Raw genomic sequence first — 24,240 nt, forward strand, 5'->3', positions numbered from 1 at the left:
TAATTTAAGCATTCTTTGGCATTGCCTTTCTTTGGGAGTGGAATGAAAACTGACCTTTTCCAGTCCTGTAGCCACTGCAGAGTTTTCCAAATTTGCTGGCATACTGAGTGCAGCACATTCACAGCATCATCTTGTAGGATCTGAGATAGCTCAACTGGAATTCCATCACCTCCACTAGCTTTGTTTGTAGTGATGCTTCCTAAGGACCACTTGACTTTGCATTACAGGATGTCTGGCTCTAGTTGAGTGATCACACCATTGTGGTTATCTGGGTCATGAAGATCTTTTTTGTACAGTTCTTCTGTGTATTCTTGCCACCTCTTCTTAATACCTTCTCCTTCTGTTAGGTCCATACCGTTTCTGTCCTTTATTGTGCCCATCTTTGCATGAAATGTTCCCTTGGAATCTGTAATTTTCTTGAAGAGATTGCTAGTCTTTCCCATTCTATTGTTTTCCTCTATTTCTTTACATTGATCACTGACAAAGGCTTTCTTATCTATCCTTGCTCTTCTTTGGAACTCTGCATTCAAATGGGTATATCTTTCCTTTTCTCCTTTGCCTTTCACTTCTTTTCTATTCTCAGCTATTTGTAAAGCCTCCTCAGACAACCATTTGGCCTTTTTTGCATTTCTTTTCCTTGGAAATGGTCTTGATCCCTGCCTTTTGTACAATGTCAAGAACCTCTGTTCATAGTTCTTCAGGCACTCTGTCTATCAGATTTAATCCCTTGAATCTATTTGTCACTTCCACTGTATTTGTCACAAGGGATTTGATTAAGGTCATACCTGAATGGTCTAGTGGTTTTCCCTACTTTCTTCAATTTAAGTCTGAATTTGGCAATAAGGAGTTCATGGTCTGAGCCACAGTCAGCTCCCAGTCTTGTTTTTGATGACTGTATAGAGCTTCTCCATCTTTGGCTGAAAAGAATATAATCAATCTGATTTTGTTATTGACCATTTGATGATGTCCATGTGTAGAGTCTTCTCTTGTGTTGTTGGAAGAGGGTGTTTGCTATGGCCAGTACGTTCTCTTGGCAAAACTCTATTAGCCTTTGCCCCGCTTTATTCTGTACTCCAAGGCCAAATTTGCTTGTCACTCCAGGTATTTCTTGACTTCCTACTTTTGCATTCCAGTTCTCTACACTGAAAAGGACATCTTTTTTTTTTTTTTTTTGGTGTCAGTTCTAGAAGGTCTTGTAGGTCTTCATAGAACTATTCAACTTCAGTTTCTTCAGCATTACTGGTAGGTGCATCAACTTGGACTACTGTGATAGTGAATGGTTTGCCTTGGAAATAAACAGAGATCATTCTGTCTTTTTTGAGATTTCATCCAAGTACTGCATTTTGGACTCTTTTGTTGACTATGATGGCTACTCCATTTCTTCTAAGGGATTCTTGCCCACAGTAGTAGATATGATGGTCATCTGAATTAAACTCACCCATTCCAGTCCATTTTAGTTCACTGATTCCTAAAATGTCAATGTTCACTCTTGCCATCTCCTATTTGACCACTTCCAATTTGCCTTGATTCATGGACCTAACCATTCCACGTTCCTATGCAATATTGCTCTTTACAGCATCGGACTTTACTTCCATCACCAGTCACATTCACAACTAGGTGTTGTTTTTGCTTTGGCTCCATCTCTTCATTCTTTCTGGAGTTATTTCTGCACTGATCTCCAGTAGCATATTGGGCACGTACTGACCTGGGGAGTTCATCTTTCAGTGTCCTATCTTTTTACCTTTTCATACTGTTCATGGGGTTCTCAAGGCAAGAATACTGAAGTGGTTTGTCATTCCCTTTTCCAGTGGACCACGTTTTGTCAGAACTTTCCACCATGACCTGCCCATCTTGGGTGGCCCCACACGGCATGGCTTAGTTTCACTGAGTTAGACAAGGCTGTGGTCCATGGGATCAGATTGGTTAGTTTTCTGTGATTGTGGTTTTCAGTTTGTCTGCCCTCTGATGGAGAAGGATAAGAGGCTTATGGAAGCTTCCTGATGGGAGAGACTGACTGAGGGGGAACTTGGGTCTTGTTCTGATGAGTGGGGCCACATTCAGTATGTGGCTCAGCTGATAAAAAATGGGTCTGCAATTTGGGCAACCTGGGATCGATCCCTGGGTTGGGAAGATCCCCTGCAGAAGGGAAGCGCTCTCCACTCCAGGATTCTGGCCTGGAGAATTCCATGGACTTACAGTTCATAGGGTCACAAAGACTGGGACTGAGAGACTTTCACTTTCACTACACTTTCTGATGGGCGGGGCCATGCTCAGCAAATCTTTAATCCAATTTTCTGTTGATGGGTGGGGCTGTGTTCCCTCCCTGATATTTACCTGGGGCCAAACATTGCCAACAAAGGTCCATCTAGTCAAGGCTATGGTTTTTCCAGTGGTCATGTATGGATGTGAGAGTTAGACTGTGAAGAAAGCTGAGCGCTGAAAAATTGTTGCTTTTGAACTGTGTTGGCGAAAACTCTTAAGCGTCCCTTGGACTGTAAGGAGATCCAACCAGTCCATCCTAAAGGAGATCAGTCCTGGGTGTTCATCGGAAGGACTGATGCTGAAGCTGAAACTCTAATACTTTGGCCACCTCATGTGAAGAGTTGACTCATTGGAAAAGACCCTGATGCTGGGAGGGATTGGGGGCAGGAGGAGAAGGGGACCCAGAGGATGAGATGGCTGGATGGCATCACCACCTCGATGGACATGAGTTTGAGTAAACTCCAGGAGTTGATGATGGACATGGAGGCCTGGCGTGCTGCGATTCATGGGGTCGCAAAGAGTCATACACGACTGAGTGACTGAACTGAACTGAACTGAAAAGATGGTGGTCAATAGTTTTAGGGGAAAACATATTTTGTGTTTCCATTTTGCATTACTGGACAATGAAAGATAACTCCAACTCAGAAGACAAAGAAGAAGATGAGGGATGAGAGCCAAGCTAAGACTAAGATGTAGGTAGGTAAAGAGTCAGGCGGAAGAGCAGATCCAAACAAGGTGAGTGGGTATGGGTTCTCCAGGAAGAAAGCAGAGACTGCCTAAGAGGGATACCACCAGACCTGAAGGGAGTTTGAGCTTTCAGTTCAGGGCTTATTTATCTGAAAGAGGTTGAGGAGACTGTTCCAAAAGGAAAGAGATTGATCTTTTCAATCACAAAAGTTTAGTTGGACAACTCTACCCCAGCTGTTTCAGCCAGTTCAGGCTGTTACCACAGGATACCATAGACTGGGTGGCTTCTAAACAGCTGAAACACATCTCTCACAGTTCTAGAGGCTGGGAAGTCCATGCTATGGCTCCGGAAGATCCAGTATCTGCTGAAAGCCTGGTTCCTGATGCTCAGAAGACACCTCACTGCATCCTCCCCTGGTGGAAGGGATGAGGGAGGTTTCTGGGGTCTGTTTATAACAGACTAATCCATTCATGAGGGCCCTGCCATCATGACCTAATCACTTCCCAAAGGCCCCACCTCCTAAAACTATCACCAGGCCCATTAGGATTTCAACATATGAATCTGGGGGGGCACAAGCATCAGTAGTTATGGTAAATTCTAGAAACACTTTTAAAATCACAAATATATAAATATATTTATGCATATATACATATATATTATGTGCAGTTAGATTTCAATAAGGGTTTGAGGAGCCACAGGCATCAACTATATGGTGAATGTTAGAAAAAAATTTTTTTTTAACTGCAGATATATAAATATATATATGCCTATATACATACACACACATACATATGCATTGTTGTTGTTCAGTCGCTAAGTCCTATCTGACTCTTTGCAACCCTGTGGACTACAGCATGCCAAGCTTCCTGTCCGTCACTATAATATATGCAATATGTGTATATATGGGCTTCCCTGGTGGCTCAGATGGTAAAGAATCTGCCTGCAATATGAGAGACCTGGGTCCAATCCCTGGGTTCGGAAGATCACCTGGAGAAAACAATAGGCACCCAGTCTAGTATTCTTGCCTAGAGAATTCCATGGACAAAGGAGACTGGCAGGCTACAGTCCCTGGGGTTGCAAAGAGGTGGACACGACTGAGTAACTTTCACTTTCATGTAAATACACACACACACACACACACACACATATATATATATATATATATATATATATATATATATATATATAAAATATACAGTTAGGATTTCAACCTATGACTTTTGCAGGTACACACACACACCAGTAGTTGAGGTAAATTCTAGGAACAACATGTTTTTTTTTTAACCACAGACATATAAACATAGATATGCACATACACATATACACACATATGCACACAAATATAGGTAATACACACAGTACATGCCAGGTGGGTGAGGACCACACGATCTGGAGCAGAAGGGCTGGATCCGCAGAAGCACCTACCTACCCTGGGATCTGAGGGAGACCCGTCCTGCTGGGACTGTTTCAAAGTGTTTAGCAAGTTGAGAGTGATGCTTGGGAAGAAGCTACTAATTTTCCAAGCAAGAAGGTCCTTGGGAAGTGCTCCAGAGGCCTTGGTCCGGTCCACAGTCTGGCGGGTCTTTGAGGACCCGAGTGGAAAACCAGACAGTAAAGAACAATTTGTGACAGGGACTATTATCATAGTCCACATCACGGAGGGAATAACCTGTGGCCAGGGGCCAGAGGACACAGCAAAACCCCAGCAGAAATGATATAGATCCCGTGTAGACTGTCAATTTCTTGGGAACATCTGAAGGGCATGACTGAAAGTTGGCCCTGGGGCTGGACCAGACAATGAGGCTCCTTGCCCTCCTCTGGCCTTGAAATATACACCCACAGGCCCTTCCCACAGTGGGAGCCATTTTCAAGGAGGCAGTTTTGAGAGCGTGTGGTGATGTTGAGACCCTTTGAATTGTTAAAACCTCTCTATAAAGTTAAGATTTTGAAGACCAGGGGTGGAGATCTTCTCACAAGGATGAGAAAGTAGCATGTGATCATAGTTTGTATGAATAAAAATATTTGTTGTTGAAATATGTTGTTGTTATTGTTCAGTTGCTAAGCTGTGTCCGAATCTTTTGCAGCCCTATGGACTGTAGCCTGACAGGCTCATCTGTCCATGGGATTTCTCAGGGAAGAACACAGTGGGTTGCTATTTCCTCCTCCAGGGAATCTTCCCCACTCAGGGATCGAACCCACATCTCCTGCAGTGCAGGGGAATTCTTTACTATGGAGCCACCATGGAAGCCCATAAAAGAAACATAAATATAATTAAAATTATAATAGAAGTTGACATTCATTACAAGTCTGTCATGTATTTAAAATATGTAAGTTCACTAGCACTCTTCCATTCAAACAGCGGAGTCTAAATTCCTTCATCTTGAATATGGGCTGGACTTAGTGACTTGTTTTCAACAAATAAATGTGGTGTATCCGTATCAGTTCAGTTCAGTTGCTCAGTCGTGTCTGACTCTTTGCACCCCATAGACTACAGCATGCCAGGCTTCCCTGTCTATCACCAACTCCCAGAGCTTGCTCAAACTCATGTCCATCAAGTCGGTGATGCCATCCAACCATCTCATCCTCTGTTGTCCCCTTCTCCTCCTGCCTTCAATCTTTCCCAGCATCAGGGTCTTTTCCAATGAGTCAGTTTTCTTTGCATCAGGTGGCCAAAGTATTGGAGCTTCAGTTTCAGCATCAGTCCTTCCAAAGAATATTCAGGACTGATTTCCTTTATGATTGACTGGTTTGATCTCCTTGCAGTTAGAGTCTTCGCCAACAGTACAATTCAAAAACATCAGTTCTTCAGTGCTCAGCTTTCTTTATAGTGCAACTCTCACATCTGTACATGACTACTGGAAAAATGTGGTGTAGGTGATGCTATTTCAGAGGTTAGATCATAAAAACTATATACCCTAGGGCCCTCCACCCCTATTGTTCTGATTGGGGGATGACAGCCGCCATACCAATAGGCTTTTCAAGCAGCCCTGTGAAGACCCCCACATGGAGAGGGAGTGATCAGTAGCCAGCACTTAGGTAAGAGGCCCATGTAAGATAATCATCTTTGAAGTGGCTTCTCCTGCCATAGCCAAGCCTTTACATGACGGCAGCTCCAGGCAGCATCATATTGCAACCTCAGGAGAAACCCCAAGCCAGAAAAGCCCAGCCAAGCTGTCCCTGCATTCCTAAGAAATGGAAACGGTGAAGGATAATAATTATTGCTGCTCTAAGCCATGAAGTTACACCGCATTAGATAGTTAATACAAAGCCTATACGCATCAGGCTTCATATACATTATCTTATTTAATTCTCACAAAGTAGAACGTCTCATTTTACAGATGAGGAACCTGCTGCCACGAATTATTGAAGAACTTATCACACGGTCATGGGAGCTGGTTGACAGCCCAGCTGGGGTTGACACTCAGGACAGGTTATAATGTAGGTCCTAAGACTGGGTGTCAGGACCTGAGAACGCAGTCATGGAAACCGGTGAGTGGCATGTTAATCAGAAGGTGAGGCTCTGGAACAGAAGGGGAAATATCATCAAATTCACTTGGAAGAATGGAAGGAGCTAAAGTAGCAACTTCAGTAGAAAGTCTGAAGTTCAGGTCAAACTTCAGGGGAAGCCATGAGAACTTTGGCAAAGAGAAAAGCAAAGTGAGGTGAGGAAAAGGCAGAAATAAGGTGAGGAAAATGGCTGAATCTTTATAACAGCAAATAAGAGGGTACCCGGGACACAGTAGGAATCCGTCAAAGTGGAGCAAGAGTCTCTATCAAAATGACACTGCTCCTTTTTCTGTTACAGTTGCCCTGGCAATAGGGTCCCCACCTTACTGTAATGATATTTAAATGAGAAAAGTGCATGCAAATGAAGTAACTGGTGAATCTATGGGTGCTGACATGTGTCTAGTTAACTTCACCTTATCAGGATAGCTGAGTAAAATGTGGGAGGGGTTTTGTCCCAGAAAAAGGATAATATATAGGGTCTGGAGTTGCCAAGAAGATCTTTCAGATACCATTGATCTCTTTCTTTCCCTCATAACCCTGGATGGAGTCCATGTTAAGTCATAAAGCTTGCAATTTTCCATCCTTGGTCCATTCTGATTTTAATCTAAAGGAAACCCTTTAAATCAGGGCTCCAACCTGACCAGCTGCTTACCCCCTGGTCGGTGTAAGGGATTAGAATACTGTAGGTTCTCTGTTGTTTTGACAGCTCGGTCAGCTTTGACCATTTCTGAGAGTTGGGCTGGCCATAAAGAGTACATTTGTTTCCTAAGGCTGCCACGACAAAGCACCACACACTGGGTATCTTACAACAACAGAAATATATTATCTCCTAGTTCTGGAGTCTAGAGTCTGAAATCAAGATGGTGGGAGGGCCATGCTGTCTCTGAAGTCTTGTGTAGGGGGGATCCTTCCTTGACTCTTGGAAGCTTCTGGTGGTTTTCTGGCAACTTTGGGTGGTTCATGACTGCTTGCTGTAGCAATTCAACCCCTGCCTCCATTGCCACATGGCCATCTCCTCTGTATTTGTCTGTGTGTCTTCTTACAAGGACACCTGTCATATTGGAGTAGAGCCCTCTTGGCACCTGCAACCTCACATCAAAAATCAGAGGGTTGGGTGATTCCTGTCCCCAGATGGTGACTTTGATGGGAGCTGTCACAGCTCAGTGACCACATATTGGAGTAGAGCCCTCTTGGCACCTGCAACCTCACATCAAAAATCAGAGGGTTGGGTGATTCCTGTCCCCAGATGGTGACTGATGGGCGCTGTCACAGCTCAGTGACCACAGGGCTCACACATCACTGTGCTCAGGCCTCAGTGGAAAAGCCCTGGCTCAGAACAATACCCCATCAGTCTCTCTGGGTTTGCAGCAGTGACCAGTTTTGCTGTTAAATTGGCATACTGTCCCAGAGATAAAGTAGAAAGCGGGGAAAAAAAAAATATGTCTAAAGGAAAAATAAAACCCACCCCAAAGTATTATTTTGCTAACAGCCTCAACTTCGCAATAAATAAAGACTGCAAATGGGAAGAAAATGCACAAAATGAAAATAAGCTGAGTGAATAATGGCACACGCTCTGTACAGTATATAAATATTCATGTTAGATTACCTTTTCCTCCAACTCCATGGTTCTCCTGTGTACACTTAGGGCTGAGTGGTTTCAGGAGGCCTTAGTTACCGACACAAACGCCTCTGACTTTCAGGAGAGCATTGAGGAGTAACTAAGAATGATTAGCACAAAGCTGAGTAATGTTGAATCCCAGTGTAAGCACCCCCAGAGCTCAAGTACCCTCTCCGCATTTGGCAAGGGAACAGTAATCCATCTCTTGGTCCTTCTCAGTCAACAGAAACTGAGCTGAGGGAGAAAATGAGGAGAAAATCCTTAATCTTAGCAACAGCAGGATCTGGTATTTTAGCTGTGGAGCTTAAAGGGAAAAAAAGATAAAAAAACTAAATCAAAACAAAAAGCCTTGTTGAAAAGTTCAAATCTAGGTAACTGGTTGCTGAAAGAGTCTTTTGTGTGAGCAGGGAGATGGGCTGTGTGGGCAAGAAGGAAGGCAGATCAGCCAAGGAGGTGCCCTTCTTTCCTGCCTGAGGGGGGGTCCCCTTCCTGTGGGGAGAACGCAGCTGCTGCGTTGCTAAGGGCTGGTACAGACTGTCACAGCGCTGACGGGCAGGCCTGCAGAGGGAGGCCAGTGTGCCCAGAGGCTCGGCTGGCTCAGGGGCCAACATTCTTTCCAGTCATTCAGCTCTGGCCTCCCAGTGACCTTGAGGTTAAACTACAGTCAATTCCAAAGGCCTTGATAACATTCGTCTTTCTGTGTAGCCATGAGCTGCTTCCCACCAAAGACAACATTCTGAAATGTGAGCTGCTGGAATTTTCTTACAAGGACACAAAGAAAATCTGTTGGAATCTTATTCTCTTAAGTTATCCCAGCTTGTCGCTACCTGGGAAAGGTATGGTGTGAGTAGGTTGTGTGTGAGTCTTTTTATACCATGTTAGCTAATAGCCCGTAAGCAAAAATGGACCCTATATAAACTAGTTTGTATATAAGAACAGTTTGACTTTAAAGTGTTAAATCTGAAGGGAGAGTTAGGGAGTTTGGGATGGACATGTACATACATACCACTACACAGCAGAGGGAATGCTGATCAATGTTACGTGGCAAGCTGGATGGGAGGGGAGTTTGGGGGAGAATGGATACATGTGTATGCTTAGCTGAGTGCCTTTTCTGTCCACTTGAAACTATCACGGTGTTGTCAATCAGCTATACTCCAATATAAAATAAAGGTGTTTTTTTTTTTTAATGTGTTAAATCTGACTTTTTCCTGTGCCTCATGGATATAAATTCATTATGCCGGCCCTTCCTTCAAATAAGGGGCTATAGTTCTAGGAGTTAAAACTTTTAAAGTGTAGTTCTGTGTGTTTACTCCAATTAATTCAGTAAGCACTTCCTGAACACATATTATGGAGCAGATGTTACACTCAGAGCTAGGAATGCCAACACAGCCAGGGTGGAGAAGAACAGAGACTCTGCAGTCAGACTGGATTCAAATTCTGGCTCTGCCATTTGAAACTTTGAGAACTATAGGTTAAAAAGTTGAAACTTTTGGTGCCTCAGTTTCTTCATCTGTAAAGTGGGGCTAACAATGCTTCATAAGGCAGCTATGAGGATTTAAGATGCAAGTAGGATGAATTAAAAAAAACAATATCTGGAATCCAGGAATTTTTTGCAAGTGTTTGCTGGTATTAAATCTTGGATGCCACCTGCAGAAGAGACACAGCCTAACTGGGAGCACCTTGGCAAGTGGAGGCCTCATTTCCTCCCCTCCAATAACCCAAAAAACTCTTTATTCTTTCAAGAACCATTATTAAAGTGACTAGTAGTTTAAATCACATTGTCTTCAAAATAGCATGTTCACATGCTACTAAAAATGTCAGAGAAAAGCTGATAGGGACAGGCTGCAAGAAGTATCTGAACATTCCTCAGGAAAGGAGAAACAAAACTTAATTTTCCTTTTATATCAAAGACTCATCATTCCCTAACCCTCCATTACTTATGACAGGCCCTACTTCATGGGCTCAGCCCGAAATCACTGACAACTCTTTCACTTTTGACCTAGAACAGAGAAATGCTAATAATCTTAGCTAACTTTCTTTGAAAACTTGGTGCCAAGAACTGTGTTAGCCCTTAATGCCATTTCATCATTTGATCAGCTTAGCCAGACCATGAACATGTTCCTGCCGGATGTTTGTGCCATACAGCCATCCCCAGCCTCCTCCACTTTGTGCCCTGCCCTGGGAGGCTGGTCTGACAGATTATGCTACCTCCTCTCATGCCCTCCAGTTTCTAGTTGGGTTGCAACAACAGGGAGCCTCAGAAGAGCAGGAATTTGGAGACAGGAGGGAAAGTCAGTTTGCCTCCTGCCTTCCATAAAGTCATTTCTGGTGGACTAAGGTCATGACTTTTCTCAGAGACCTTTTTCAACAACCTCTTCCCCATTTTGGTTCCTGTTCCTTCTTTCTCCCAACTTTCCTACTGGCTTAGGAGTGGCCGCAGCTCTGTACTATTAACCTGGGTTCCCTTATGAGCCAGGGTGGTTTCTAAAACCTTTCACACACCTGTAATTTCTCCTTTTGTGAACAAGGCCTGTTTGAATGATGCTCACCTGAATACGGCAGCACCTATTTCCTGTTGGGATCCTGATGCATAGCTATTATTATACTCATTTTACAGAATGGTCTAGAGGGGTAAAGCAACTCATCCAAGGCCTCACAGCTAGTCAGTGGCAGAACTGGATTTCATAACCAAACCTGTCTAAATCCAGAGCCCACATTCCTAACTGCTGCACTGTAGCAGGGACAAACAGTTCTGGACAAGGCAGGTAAGCTGGGAAGCCTGGGAGATGCAGCATGGAGCAACTCCTGATGGAACCACATAGCGGGTGGAATTACACAGTACAGGCAGTTTGCTTATCAGTCAACCTCTTTATCATGCAGGGAGCTAAGGCACGTGAATTTGGGATGAAAGATGAACATCCTCCTTGGGACTCCTCGACCTAGAATCACCCTACGATACTGGGCAGAAAACATCTCCTGGTGCAGAGAGGCATGGAAGGGCTGTCATATCTCACTTACATTCAAATTCTGACTGGGAGTCCCACTCCAGGGCTCCTCTGGCCTTTCTTTAACCATCCCAGCTGAACCATGAAAAGCTTCCCGAGGGGCAGAGGCTTATTCAAAACAGTCAACCAGACCAGGACAGGCAATAATTGAATCTTTATCCAAAAGGAAAAACAGGGCCCCTTTTGCCCTTGAACATCTGATTCATTCACTAGACCCCAGGAGAATGCATAGGGAGAACTCACTGAGGATGACCCTTGCACCTAAGCAGGACAGCCCTCTGGGTGCTGGCTTCTGTCTTCCACCTAGGGAAGCTCAAAGATCTTTATTCAACGCTGCATCACTGAGACTTCTTCTGCAGGGGGAGCGATTCATCATCTCAGACTTCAGATTAAATGGAGAGAATTTTTAAAGTTAGATAGTTATGTATACACATTTCCATAAAGTGTTTTATGATAAAATAAGATATCTAGTTCCTCTGCCTAAAGCACAACAAACAAACAAAGTTTAAGTGAAGACTCTCAAGTATGTTTTCTTCCAAGGAGTTCTGTAAAATTACCACTTGTCTGCATCTCAGCCCTCGCTGCACTGAGTTGTGTTTACAGGTCACCCCTGCGCCAGAAAGTGAGGTCCTTGTAGGCAGACCATGCGCCTCTTTCATCTCTGTGTCCCCAGCCCACCACAACACCTGGAACACAGCAGGTACTCAATAAATATTGTGAGATGAAGAGACACATGGATGCCCCCCAAGCATCCTGCAAGGACTGTCATCAGAGTATTAGCCAATTATATATTAACTCATCAGCATTATACACAAAGGCAGACACCGTATTTCATTTAATTTTGTACCTCCTATGTTTGAGCATCATGACTGCTCAAAACATGTTTTGCAGGAAAAAAATGGTAATAGAGATATAGCAAATGAGAAATAAAGCTTCATTAACTCTTGCTCTCCTGCACTATGAAAAAATTCCTTTTGTTCTAGGCAGTCATTTGAAAACTTTCTCCTGTTTTTCCTACTGCCCCCAGCTCTCACTCTCACTCCTGGCACCATGAATGTGCCCTGCACAGTTTAAGCTGGCTCCTGGCTCTGTGGCCTAGCCTTCAAGTTGGAGTCTTCTTGCAGTTTCTCATGGATCTCTGCACAGTTTCCCTGATTGAAGCTTTTCTCTTAATGGCTTGTCTACTGCCTTCAGTGAGAAATCCCTGTTAGGGCCCAAGTTTCTTTCGTAAATTCCCATTCAGGACCAGTGGTAAGGGAGATCAGACTAAGGAATGCAAAGAGAAAGGAGCATGAATTTTGAACAGGGTATACATGATACCAGACAGTTTTCATATTCAAAGTCACAGCCCAGAGACTTCTCAGCAATCCTGCTGATAAACACACCCTAAGTGCCAACAAAGAATCCAAAGGAGCACTGAACAACCCCTTGAAGGCAAACCAGAGCATGTTAACTAAAAGTAGTGACGCCACAATTACTGACAAATGTTTGCTGGGCAGAAGGGGGGTGCCTATGAAACGCTGCAGGGCACTGAGACAGTGAGGAGCAAGTTCCACCAATTAACGAAGTGCTTCTGAGCAGGAGTTCTGTCTAGAAGGTTTCTGAAAAAAGCCACGGCTGCACCAGCTAAGGCCCCTGGGAACTGGGAAAAAACTCACTCTCTGGCACTGGGGGCATGAGAAACCCAGCATCGCCATGGCTACAAGCAAAGCCTCTCTCAAAGCCTTTCAGGAATCTCACTATTTGTGGGAGCATTCCCCAAAGGCCAGCATCCCTCTGCTCTCCAACACTTCCGGTGGTTGCCTCTCTTAACCGTCCCTCACTCCAGTTGAAAAGCAAGAGGGCGCCCTTACACTCCACTCATGCTTGAGACCCTTGGTGACACTCATCTGGAATGCCTCCATCAGACACCCTGCTGGAGAGATGATCCCAGCCTTTTCACTTTGCCAGAAATCCCGTATATTCACAAATCCAGATATGGAACTTTGTTAGCATGCTCTTAAATTCCTAACAGGATTGGAGGGAAAAAATAGACCCTCATTGATGTGACCAATATGCCAATTAAGGACGCAAGTCTTTCTTCTTTCACTTTTTGTGTTGTTTTCCCAACACAATCGCAGGAGGAGGTGAGTGACAAGTAATTTAATCTCTGTTGTATGTTTGCCACAAAGAACACTCATAAATCTTCCCATGGGGGCCAGTGGTGGATGCTGATCTGCATTTTTTTCAAAGAAAATAAAGAAAATGTGTAGATTGGTTTAATAAGCTAATGTTTTGGAAAACAATAGAAACTAAGTTTTTAATTAGCTTAAGTTTTTTACTAAATCCAGACTCTCCCAACCAACTAACAAAACAAATAAATATTAAAAAAAAAAATCCAAAAAGAGAGTCTGTGAGGTTTTCTGTTCAATGGTTCCCAACACTGCACATCTATTTGTCTTTTCTGGCCAATATATCTCCATTATTCCTAAAGGGATCTCAATTCACTTTTAGAATGGCATCTCTTAAAATTGCCCCTACTGCAACCTCTGGCCAAATATGAGGGTCCTTTGGGAACCATCAATGATCATATCCCAGTTGGTTAACCCTGGGTTTAGCATCTAACCCACAGCAGGCCAATCAAAGTTCTTCCCAGTGATTTTCAGAATACAATTAAAGAAGAAACATCTGTTACCTTTGGGTGGGAAGCTGAAGAAGTGATCCTGGGTTCCAGATATGGGCAAGTGCTTTGTGTAAAGGAATGAAGGTGACCTGCAGAGAAAGGCAAAGACATAATAAGGAGACATTCTGGTCCTTGGTCTAGGGTATATTTGGTAGATTGATACAGTTCAGTTCAGTTCAGTCACTCAGTCGTGTCCGACTCTTTGCGACCCCATGAATCACAGCATGCCAGGCCTCCCTGTCCATCACCAACTCCCGGAGTTTACTCAAACTCATGTCCATCGAGGTGGTGATGCCATCCAGCCATCTCATCCTCTGTTGTCCCCTTCTCCTCCTGCCCCCAATCCCTCCCAGCATCAGGGTCTTTTCCAATGAGTCAACTCTTCACATGAGGTGGCCAAAGTATTGGAGTTTCAGCTTCAGTGTCAGTCCTTCCAAAGAACACCCAGGACTGATCTCCTTTAGGATGGACTGGTTGGATCTCCTGGCAGTCCAACGGACTCTCAAGAGTCTTCCCCAACATTCATGGGGTTCTCAAGGCAAGAATACTGAAGTGGTTTGCCATTCCCTTCTCCAGTGGACCACATTGTCAGGCCCCTCTACCATGACCCATCCATCTTGGGTGGCCCCACATGGCATGCCTTAGTTTCACTGAGTTAGATAAGGCTGTGGTCCTGTGATCAGACTGGCTAGTTTCCTGTGATTACGGTTTCAGTGTGTCTGCCCTCTGATGCCCTCTTGCAACACCTACCATCTTACTTGGGTTTCTCTTACCTTGGTCGTGGGGTATCTCTTTACGGCTGCTCCAGCAAAGCGCAGCCGCTGCTCCTTACCTTGGACGAGGGGTATCTCCTCACCTTGAACGTGGAGTAGCTCCTCTCGGCCCTCCTGCACCCACGCAGCTGCCGCTCCTTGGACGTAGGGTTGCTCCTCTCCTCTGCCTCCCCTGACTTCGGACGTGGGGGTAGCTCCTTTCGCCGCTCCAGCACCGGTTGCAACCTGGCTCTCAGTCGCTGCCCCTGAGCTTGTGCTAGGGGTAGCTCCTCACAGCCGCGCTTCCGCGCGGTCCGTCGCAGCCGTAATGGCCCCCCAAAAGTCGTGCCTCCTGAGACACGCGACTTTGACAGTCCCCTTCCACATTAATTTGGTCAGGTCTTGGCCAAGTGATTTTCTTTGGCCAGAGGACATCAGTAAATGCAATGCAAGCACAGGCTTGTAAAGTACTTGTACACTGGTACCTACACTCTCTCTTGCTGCTTTCAGAACTTGGTCTCCGGCCTGCTGGAGATAGATGACCCAGCCAAAAGTCAGCAACAGTTGCCAGACATGAAAAAGATCATCATAAACCATTTGGTCCCAGTCACGCCATGATGGAAGGTAAAAGAAAAGCCCAGGTATCCCAAACATCCCAGCCATCTAGCTAAGGTCACAGCAGTAATACTACGCCCAGGTGACACCACATGGAGCAGAGATGAGTTTCCCAGACGAACCCAGCCCAAGTCACCAATCCACAGATTCATCATCAAGTAAATATTTGTCTGAATTTAAACTAAAAGTCACTAGGTTTTGAAGTGGCTTGTTATGAAGACAAAGCTGGCTCATACAGCCTTCTTGAAGGTACTCTATCCTTGTTTTTCTCATAATGGCAATATGTTCCCCATTTTGTCCAATTTGCTGTGTAGGATTAAGTTTCTTCCTAATAACCAATCACTCCTTTTCCTTTGACTACAAGTTTCTCATTTTGTGTAGGGATGCAATGTATGCAACTAACTACTCACTCTGTCCATTTCTCTTGCAGCTATATATGGTCATGTGACACAGTTGAAACCTTAAAGAAAGATATGAACAATTAGTAAAATGGACCATACCTTTTCCACTATCTAGCTTCTTTCTTACTAGAACACAGATGTGATGACTGGGGCCATAGCAGCCACTTTGAGTGAATAAGAAAAAAATAAAAAAGTGAATGAGCCATGAGTAAAAACTAAAATAAGAAAGAGATGTCAGACTTTATACTATCGAGCTTCTAACAGTGACCATCTAACTCCAAAAGGGTTATTGTACAACAAAATCAGAAACTTGGTTCCAAGACACCTGTATAAAGTGAGCTTCTATTACACACAGCCAAATAAAATCTTAAATGATTTAAGTTAGATTTTTGTCATTTGTGACCAGAAGAGTCCTGACTAGTGACTGGGCCTTTCATCTGGGGAGTCCTCTGGCTACTTCTGAACTCCACACCTTAAGGTGCCTGATCCCCTTACTCTCTGATTTGCCTGTAAATACAAAGTCATTTCTGTTTTCTCCCTGAAAATAAATGAGATAGTGGATGTTTCCAAAAAGTATTTTACCAAAATCTAAAAAAATGAAAATTAAACACACATACTGGAAATAAATAGCAAGTAATTGTGTTGTTCCCATATTGGACCCTAAAGACACCAAATAAGATTTAAGAGCCCCTATTCTAAGCTCTTCACTTTATTAGTTCTCAAAGTGGAGCCCACAGACCAGAGCATCAGCATCTTCTGAGAACTAGTTAGAAATGCAAATTCCCAGGCCCTAGCCCAAACCTACTGAATCCAAACCATGGGGGTAGGGTATTTTTCAAGCTTTGTAGGAGATTCTGATGTAGCCAGGGTCTGACAGACACTACCTTAGGATAATTATTTGCCAGTTTCTTGTGGATAATTAAGCCCTGGCTCCTTTTCTTCCAGTCAGTGTTGGGTAGAGCCAAGGGTTTGGAGTCAGAGTCCTTAGTGTCATACTGTGACCCTGCCATATCATCTGTGACATCTTGGGTCAGTTGATCAACCCCTAACTCTTTGGGTCCTAATTTCTGTACAAGTAAAATGGGATATTACGTGGTATGATTGTTTACAGGTTAAATGTGATGAGACCAGCAAAATGACTACTCACTGTTCTGCTACATGCAGGTACTGAACAAAGTCAGCTAGTCCATTTAAAGTCTGTATCTCAGTTATGTGGCCACGGAAGCAAATGTCTGGTGTACACAGTCATCTTATCTTAACAACAACAACAAAAAAATTCCCTAAATTCAGTTCAAATCTCCTAAGACTCCTAGATATTCCAATTCAGCCAGGTATCAAGATGAAGAATCTATCTTATTTCTTACCTGATTTATTGGAATTTACTGACACTCATCACTCCCTAGTGGTTAATCTGGCCTTTCGTGGCTGAGGCTGGAGGAATTTACCTCCCCTAAAGCATTTCCATCCTCCTCACCTCCAAGGGTGTTCCATCAATCTGCTTCTCTACATTGAACCATAAACAGCCTCCAACCTATCATAAATGCTCTCAGAGTTAATCACATTCAAAAACAACCATTCACTCACAGGAACCAATTCAGAAACATCGGAGTGTAAGATAGACATGAGAATATAGTCTGTTTTTCTGTTTGCTTTTTTTTAAAATAGTGTTTTTGTTTTGAATAAGGAACCCACATCCATAATTAAAAGGTTTAAATATTAAAGAAAGAAGGTAATGCAAAGTGATTCTCTTTTCACCTCCAGTCCTTGGGTTCCTACTCAGAGGCAACCATGCTTATGAGCTTTTTAGGTAAACTTACAGATATAGTCTAAATGTGAAAAAATCATGGGAAAAAGCATTGTGTGTATGTGTGTGTCTATGTATCTCATCCTTTGTTTTCCACAAGATGTAGTATATTATACACAGCTTGTACCAGGAATATGGAAAACATGACTAATAACACTAACAAGAAATCTTGATAATCTGCAAAGTTTGACATAGGGCAAGCCTGATAATCTGAATGATATTTTCTGCAATATAAAGGAACCTTATCCTGTCTGTGTGTCTCTGACTGCACGCAGTTGCTCTCCTGATGGCTGTATCTGTGTGTGTGTGCGCTCATGTACGTGCACGTATGTCTCCTTTACTCTGCACACAACTGTGGCTATACATACACATCTTTGGGGATCAACTTGGTTTCTATCACACTAGCCTGGTCACTCATCAGTCCTGACTTCTGGTCCCTGGGTTGAACTACCCCTGGAGGGCCTTGAGATGGTATCTGGCTCTCTGTTAATTCTTCTCATGCCCAAGTCTTGTGGCAACAACACAATTTACTGGAGACTCATACTTGACACTGCTCAAGCTTTAAAGCCCAGTCTCCCTGCTGTCCACCTTCTTCTGCACTTCTCACACCCAGTGGACAAATGTCCTGTGGGGTCTTAGTCCATTCCTCCTGCAGTTTAACAAATGTGAAGAAACCAACAAAATTCTGTAAAGCAATTATCTTTCAATTTAAAAAATAAATAATTTTTTTTAAAAAGACTGATTTCTGCCCCCCCCCCAAAAAAAAACGGGGGAGGGAACATGGGGCCCAAGCCTAGGCTCAGGGAAATTCCCAAAGGAACACATCCCAGAGGACCCGGGATGGTGTCTCTAGAATCAGCTTAGGCAAAGCAGGGTTGGATGTCTACATTAGTAGAATTTGAATCCTGGCTTCATTACATGAGAGCTCTGTTTTCTTGGTTCTGGAGGCTCAGTTGCAATATCTGGAAAGTGGGATAATAATAATTACATATAAATTGATTAGAATTATTTTTAAAAAGACAGAACACCAAAGAGTAAATATTATACATTGTTGTTGTTTAGTCGCTCAGTCATGTCCAACTCTTTGTGACCCCATGGACTGTAGCCCACCAGTCTCCTCTGCCCATGGGATTTCCCAGGCAAGAATACTGGAGAGGGTAGCCATTTCCTTCTCCAGCAGCTCTTCCCCAGCCAGGAATCAAACCCAGGTCTCCTGCATTGGCAGGCAGATTCTTTACCACTGAACCACCTGGGAACCCCAGATATTATAGGTGAAAGATAATTTTTCCAAATTTTAAGTTACATTCCTGTATTTCTTTTTTTTTTTTTCAATCTGTTTCAATTGTTTATTAATGGACCAGATTACAAAAATAATCCTGGTAGATACCTAAAAATATGGAACACTTCACGAATTTGCGTGTCATCCTTGTGCAGGGGCCATGCTAATCTTCTCTGTATCGTTCCAATTTTAGTATATGTGCTGCCGAAGAGAGCACTCATTCCAGTATTTCTAAAAGAGATTCACCCTCAGAGCTCTGGCTTTCTTTCTTTTTCTGTAAACTTTACTAGTACATGTAGAAAGCTTACAAATAAGGGATACAGAGATGATCAAGACACTGCCTTTGTCCTCCAGAGGCAGAAGATATGGTGGAGACAGCCGGCCAGTTCCTGCAGGTCAGTGTAGGCTTCCTTCTCTGGAGGTGAGATGAAAAACTGGAAACTTGAGAGCATTTATCTACCTGCTGTTGACAAAATAAAAGGCAGAGGTGGGTCTAGGGTGGGTGTGACTGCTGGACCAAGGTCAAGAATGGAAACACAGGTTTCCTGGCATATTTCCTTGATCAGGCCCAGGCTTACAGGGTCACTTAATTTCCCACCCAGTTCCTCTCCAGGATTGTTCAAATACTCTAGCCTCTGCCGCAGCTGCTTCCATTTCTGAGCTTCCAGATGAGCAGGGACAGAGGATTTGCCCTCCTCTGCACCCAGACATGTCCTTCCACCTTTCACATGCGGGGCCCGATGTGACCTCCAGATGAAGTGTCCTAAAACAAGCCTCTGAGGATAACCTGTCAAGCACACAACTCAGCAACAGGGCAGGGAATCTTTCCTGGCTTCTACAGATAGGGACTTATATCACAGCATGAGATTTGTTTACCCTTATCTTACCCCTATTATAAATCCAGCATTCCTGCTTCTGTGGGTAGGTTTCTGCATAAATCTTCAGGAAACACTGACTGTTCACTTCTATTTGCTGCCTTTTCCTAGCTCCAGGCTCACAGAAGCATCCATCTCACTAGAGGACACACTGACTTTTATCTGTAGAAGGAACAAAAGACAGAAGATGGGAGCAACCAGCATCCCTGCTGTCACAGAAACCCCACCACCCAGGGCAAGTCTCCTCTCTCAGCTGAATTGCTCCTCCCCCCTTGACCAGGGCCTGAAATCTCTACCAGGCCCTAGTGAGCTCTGTCCTTGACAGCCTGGAACATCAGAACTCATCAGCTTTCACCCCGTGACTCCTGTAGACTCACCTTGTTCAGGACGGTTGGTACCAATAGATGATGCTGAGCGAGGTGAGGAACCTGTCCAAGTGGGCCTACGTAGACCCAGCAGGCCCAAGCCAAAAGACCCAGATGAGGAAGTGGGAGGGGAAGCCCTCCATAAGGGCCTACAGCTAATTAAACATCAAACATCCAAGTAAATGTCTTTAGCTTGAGTGCGTCTGTCTCAAAGACAACAGGATGGACTAAAAAAAATGTTTTTTAAAAAATCATTAGCAATAACAACAGATGCTTTGGCATCCTTACCTTATAGAGTGCTAGGCTCCACTGGGCACTCTCTCATTTGCCCTTTACCTGCCAGGCCCATTACCTTGCAGAGTTTACAATAGCCCAGAGAGGGGTGTACTGTTAAAACTAGGGAATTGAAGCACAGAACTGTTAAGTAATTTGCCTGAGGTCACATAGATATGAGAGATATGGATCTCAATTAGAACATGTGGTCAGACTTCTGAGTCTTTGTTCTAAATCACTGCTTCCCAAGACTTAACACTCACCAGCATCACCTGCTGTTGTTGTTGTTGTTTAGATGCTAAGTTGTGTCCGACTCTTTGCAGCCCCATGGACTGTAGTCTGCCAGGTTCCTCTGTCCATGGAATTTCCCCTGAAAAAGTACTGGAGTGGTGATCTTGTTGAAATGCAGATCCTGGTTCAGCCAATCAGGGGTGGGGCTTGAGATCCTGCATTTACCAGCATGCTCAGCTCCCAGGTGAGGCCCGTACTGCCTGTTGGTAATCACTTTTGGAGAAGCAAAAGTCGGTCTGACCTAGCCCTGCAAAGTGAAAATGTGAGTACCTCTGTAGATCCACCAACTTCTGTCCATAAAGAAAGGAGAAAAGAAATCGAGAGTGAGCTGGTAGAAATTTTATAACTATTTGACTTTTATTTTATGTATGCTAAAGCTAATAATTATTTTACAAATTGGTCTTGAAGGTCATTTTATTATATTCTTACTTCATTGTTCTAATGATTTATATCTATGTTATTTTACAAGTCTATCAGTTCACAAAAAGTCTGAAGTTATAAAACAAACAACAAAACAACCTGGCCTTTTTTTCTTGCAGGTCATTTAAAAATTGCATCTCTAAACTGCTATACTGACTTGGGAGTCTAGGACCAGGGTGCTTGTGGGTCTGTGTGTGTGTATGGGCTGTGGGTGTGGGTAGAGGTACCTGTGCATCTCTGTCTGTCTGCCCCACCTCAATTCTCATTTCATGTAGTTTCCATTTCCTTATGTTTTAGGGTCATTCCTTTCTATATAGCTTCATATGCAGATGGAGACTACCTTCCATAAAGCTCCTCAAGTAACATGGATTCTAGTTTGCACCTTCCTAGTTTTGGAACCTTGGCCAAGTCACTCAACCTCTCTGTGGCTTATCTGCAGGGTAAATAGCAACCCACTCCAGTATTCTTCCCTGGAAAATTCCATGGACAGAGGAGCATAGGGGCTACCATTTATGGGGCCACCAGAGTTGGACATAGCCGAATACCCACAGCACAAGGCCCACGCACTGCATGGCAGGGATACAGTGACATAAAGCATGTAAAGTGCTTAGCACAACACCTGGAACCATCCCTAGCGATCAACCAAGCAGATACAATTATTATTAGGGGGGAAAAAAAACCCAACAGCAATAAATAAATTCATATCAGACTTTCATTGACTTATCAGCATTTTTGAGGAAATGCCTTGATACTCTGCTAAGCACAGGGAAAGCAAGATGCTCCTCTCAACAAAATTAAATTAAAATTTCTTCTTCAACGTAGAACAGTTAAGGGCCCCATTTCTCACAAAAGTCGACAACTACAGTGAAATTTTAATCTTAACCGTTACGAAGAATAGTGCCCCAAGGCACTGCAAGATGTCTGATCATCAAGCAAAAATGTAATTATTTTCTTTCTCCTCCAGAAACTTAGGCAGGTGAGTGAACTAACACAGTTTAGAAAGATTTTCATTAACAAGGCCTGAAACAAGGAGGCTTTATTTAACCTTTGGTTAAGCAGAAATCCAGTTCACTAGAGATTGTCAAGGTGGGAGGGTCCCTGGTCTATGATTTTAGATTCCCCCTGTAAGTCATTTACATAATAACTCAGGAGGCAGAAGGCCCTGGGGCTTGAGGATGAGGAAGAAAAAGGACTGAGAGCCTGAGGACAGTATTGGTCAGTGTTGATCTAGTCCTTCACCATGGGAACAGAACTTTGTAAATTGCTAGGTGAGGGAAAATTCCCCTGGTGGGAAAGAAATCTTTTTGACCTTGCCAAAATGGCAGACATGCTCAGGTTAGTGTTGTGTTTAAGTGCCTGCAGGGATGTAGTGATTCAGTACAACATGCTGAAATCCGATTTATTTATCTTAGTTGGCACATCCCCAAAGCTCTAATGACTCAGACCCTCCCATGGTAGTACATTCATTTGTCAAATTAGTCAGGGTCCTGAGGTTGTTTTTTCTCCCTCTCCCTGGGCCATCTTTATATGGAAAGTTCAGGTTGCTTTTCCTAGTGGGGCCATCTTCCATCAGTTTGTTTCTGCAATCAGTATGCATGGGCTAAATTCTCAGAAACCTGTCTGAAACCCTTGGACTTAACTGCTCTGGGGGAATCATGGCCCAGTTCAAGGAGGAGGAAGAGGAAAAGGAAACACTGAGTTAATGGCTGCATTTTGTTTCACCAAGAAGCTCTGTCCTATTGTGTGTGTCAATGGGACATGCAGTGGTTGGAGTGCAAAGAGGACATGTCTAGTGGGGCTTGGATACAGACATGCGGGTCCATATTTGTAACCAAGTGGGACCTTACGGGGCCTTCCTAGGACAGGGCTTCCCCCATATCCTCCATTTTAACTCCTCTCGAGTACCTCGATAATAATAGTGTGTATGTATCTGTGCTCTGTCATCTTCCACTCTTTGCAACCCGTGGACTATGATAGTCTGCCAGGCTCCTCTGGCTAGGGACTTTTCCAGGCATGAATATTGGAGTGGGTTGCCATTTCCTAACCCCAGGGGATTCATCCTGACCCAGGGATCAAAACTGGATTCTTTACCACTGCACCACCTGGGAAGCCCTGATAATAATAGTATTTGATGCAAATTTCCTGAGTTGTTTTGCACATTTTAAAACCCCCACCAAATGGAAGATGTTAACTACTTGATAGCTCCAGGCCTCCTGTAGCCTAAGGACTGATAAAGTTCACCTCTGTGACACCACCCCATTTCCTTATCAGCCAATCAGAGAATTGTGCACAATCATTTCTGGTACCCTGTGACCATCCCTCCCTCACCTGGCTTTTGAAAATGCTTTGCCAAAACCCTTTGGGGGAGCTGGAGGCTTCTTATTTTATTTTATTTTATTTTCCATTTATTTTTATTAGTTGCAGGCTAATTACTTTACAATACTGTAGTGGTTTTTGCCATACATTGACATGAATCAGCCATGGATTTACATGTGTTCCCCACCCTGATCCCCCCTCCTGCCTCCCTCCCCATCCCATCCCTCTGGGTCTTCCCAGTGCACCAGCCCTGAGCACCCGTCTCATGCACCCAACCTGGGCTGGTGATCTGTTTCACCCTTGATAGTATACTTGTTTCAGTGCTGTTCTCTCAGAACACCCCACCCTCGCCTTCTCCCACCGAGTCCCAAAGTCTGTTCTGTACATCTGTGTCTCTTTTTCTGTTTTGCATATAGGGTTATCATTACCATCTTTTTAAATTCCATATATATGCATTAGTATACTGTATTGGTCTTTATCTTTCTGGCTTACTTCACTCTGTATAATGGGCTCCAGTTTCATCCTTCTCATTGGAACTGATTCAAATGAATTCTTTTTAATGGCTGAGTAATATTCCATTGTGTATATGTACCATAGCTTCCTTATCCATTTGTCTGCTGATGGACATCTAGGTTGCTTCCATGTCCTGGCAATTATAAACAGTGCTGTGATGAACATTGGGGTGCACATGTCTCTTTCAGATCTGGTTTCCTCGGTGTGTATGCCCAGGAGTGGGATTGCTGGCTAAAAAACTGGAAATAGAACTGTCATATGAGGCTTTTTAGAATATGAGCCATCTCCTTGCCTGGCCCTGCAATAAACCTTTCTCTGCTCCAATTTTGGATGTTTCGGTTTGTTTGACCTCACTGTGCATCAGACCTATGAATTTGCATTAACTTGCCAGCTCTGTGGTAGGCACAAGTCACCTCTGACGTGTCACCTTCCCCAGCTCTAAAATGGGAGTTAGGGTGATAATAGAACCCACCCTGTGAAGTTGTGAGGAATGTCGGCCAGGTAATGATTACAAGTAGTTAGCACGGTATCTGGCACAGAATAAATCCCCCTGCCATCTTGGAGAATAGAACCTCATCTTTTTGCTAGTTCATA

At 43.8% G+C, this 24,240-nt stretch overlaps 1 long non-coding RNA gene and 1 other non-coding gene across 2 annotated transcripts in view; both read right to left on the reverse strand.

Moving 5' to 3' along the window:
• The window catches only part of LOC122451183, a 44,791-nt gene extending 29,977 nt beyond the window's left edge, over positions 1 to 14,814 (reverse strand). Inside the window, exons 1-2 of the long non-coding RNA XR_006272335.1 lie at positions 14,599 to 14,814; positions 13,755 to 13,831 (exon numbers count right to left, since the gene is read on the reverse strand). This is a non-coding gene — a long non-coding RNA (uncharacterized LOC122451183). The remainder of the gene's footprint in view (positions 1 to 13,754; positions 13,832 to 14,598) is intronic.
• Positions 14,815 to 18,703: 3,889 nt separating this feature from the next.
• LOC122451564 lies at positions 18,704 to 18,810 on the reverse strand. The gene has a single exon (XR_006272458.1). It is a non-coding gene; the product is annotated as a U6 spliceosomal RNA (small nuclear RNA).
• Between the last annotated feature and the right edge of the window lie 5,430 nt (positions 18,811 to 24,240).

This window comes from Cervus canadensis, chromosome 12 (genome assembly GCF_019320065.1).
Source record: "Cervus canadensis isolate Bull #8, Minnesota chromosome 12, ASM1932006v1, whole genome shotgun sequence".
In the NCBI taxonomy this organism is placed as follows: Eukaryota; Metazoa; Chordata; class Mammalia; order Artiodactyla; family Cervidae; genus Cervus; species Cervus canadensis.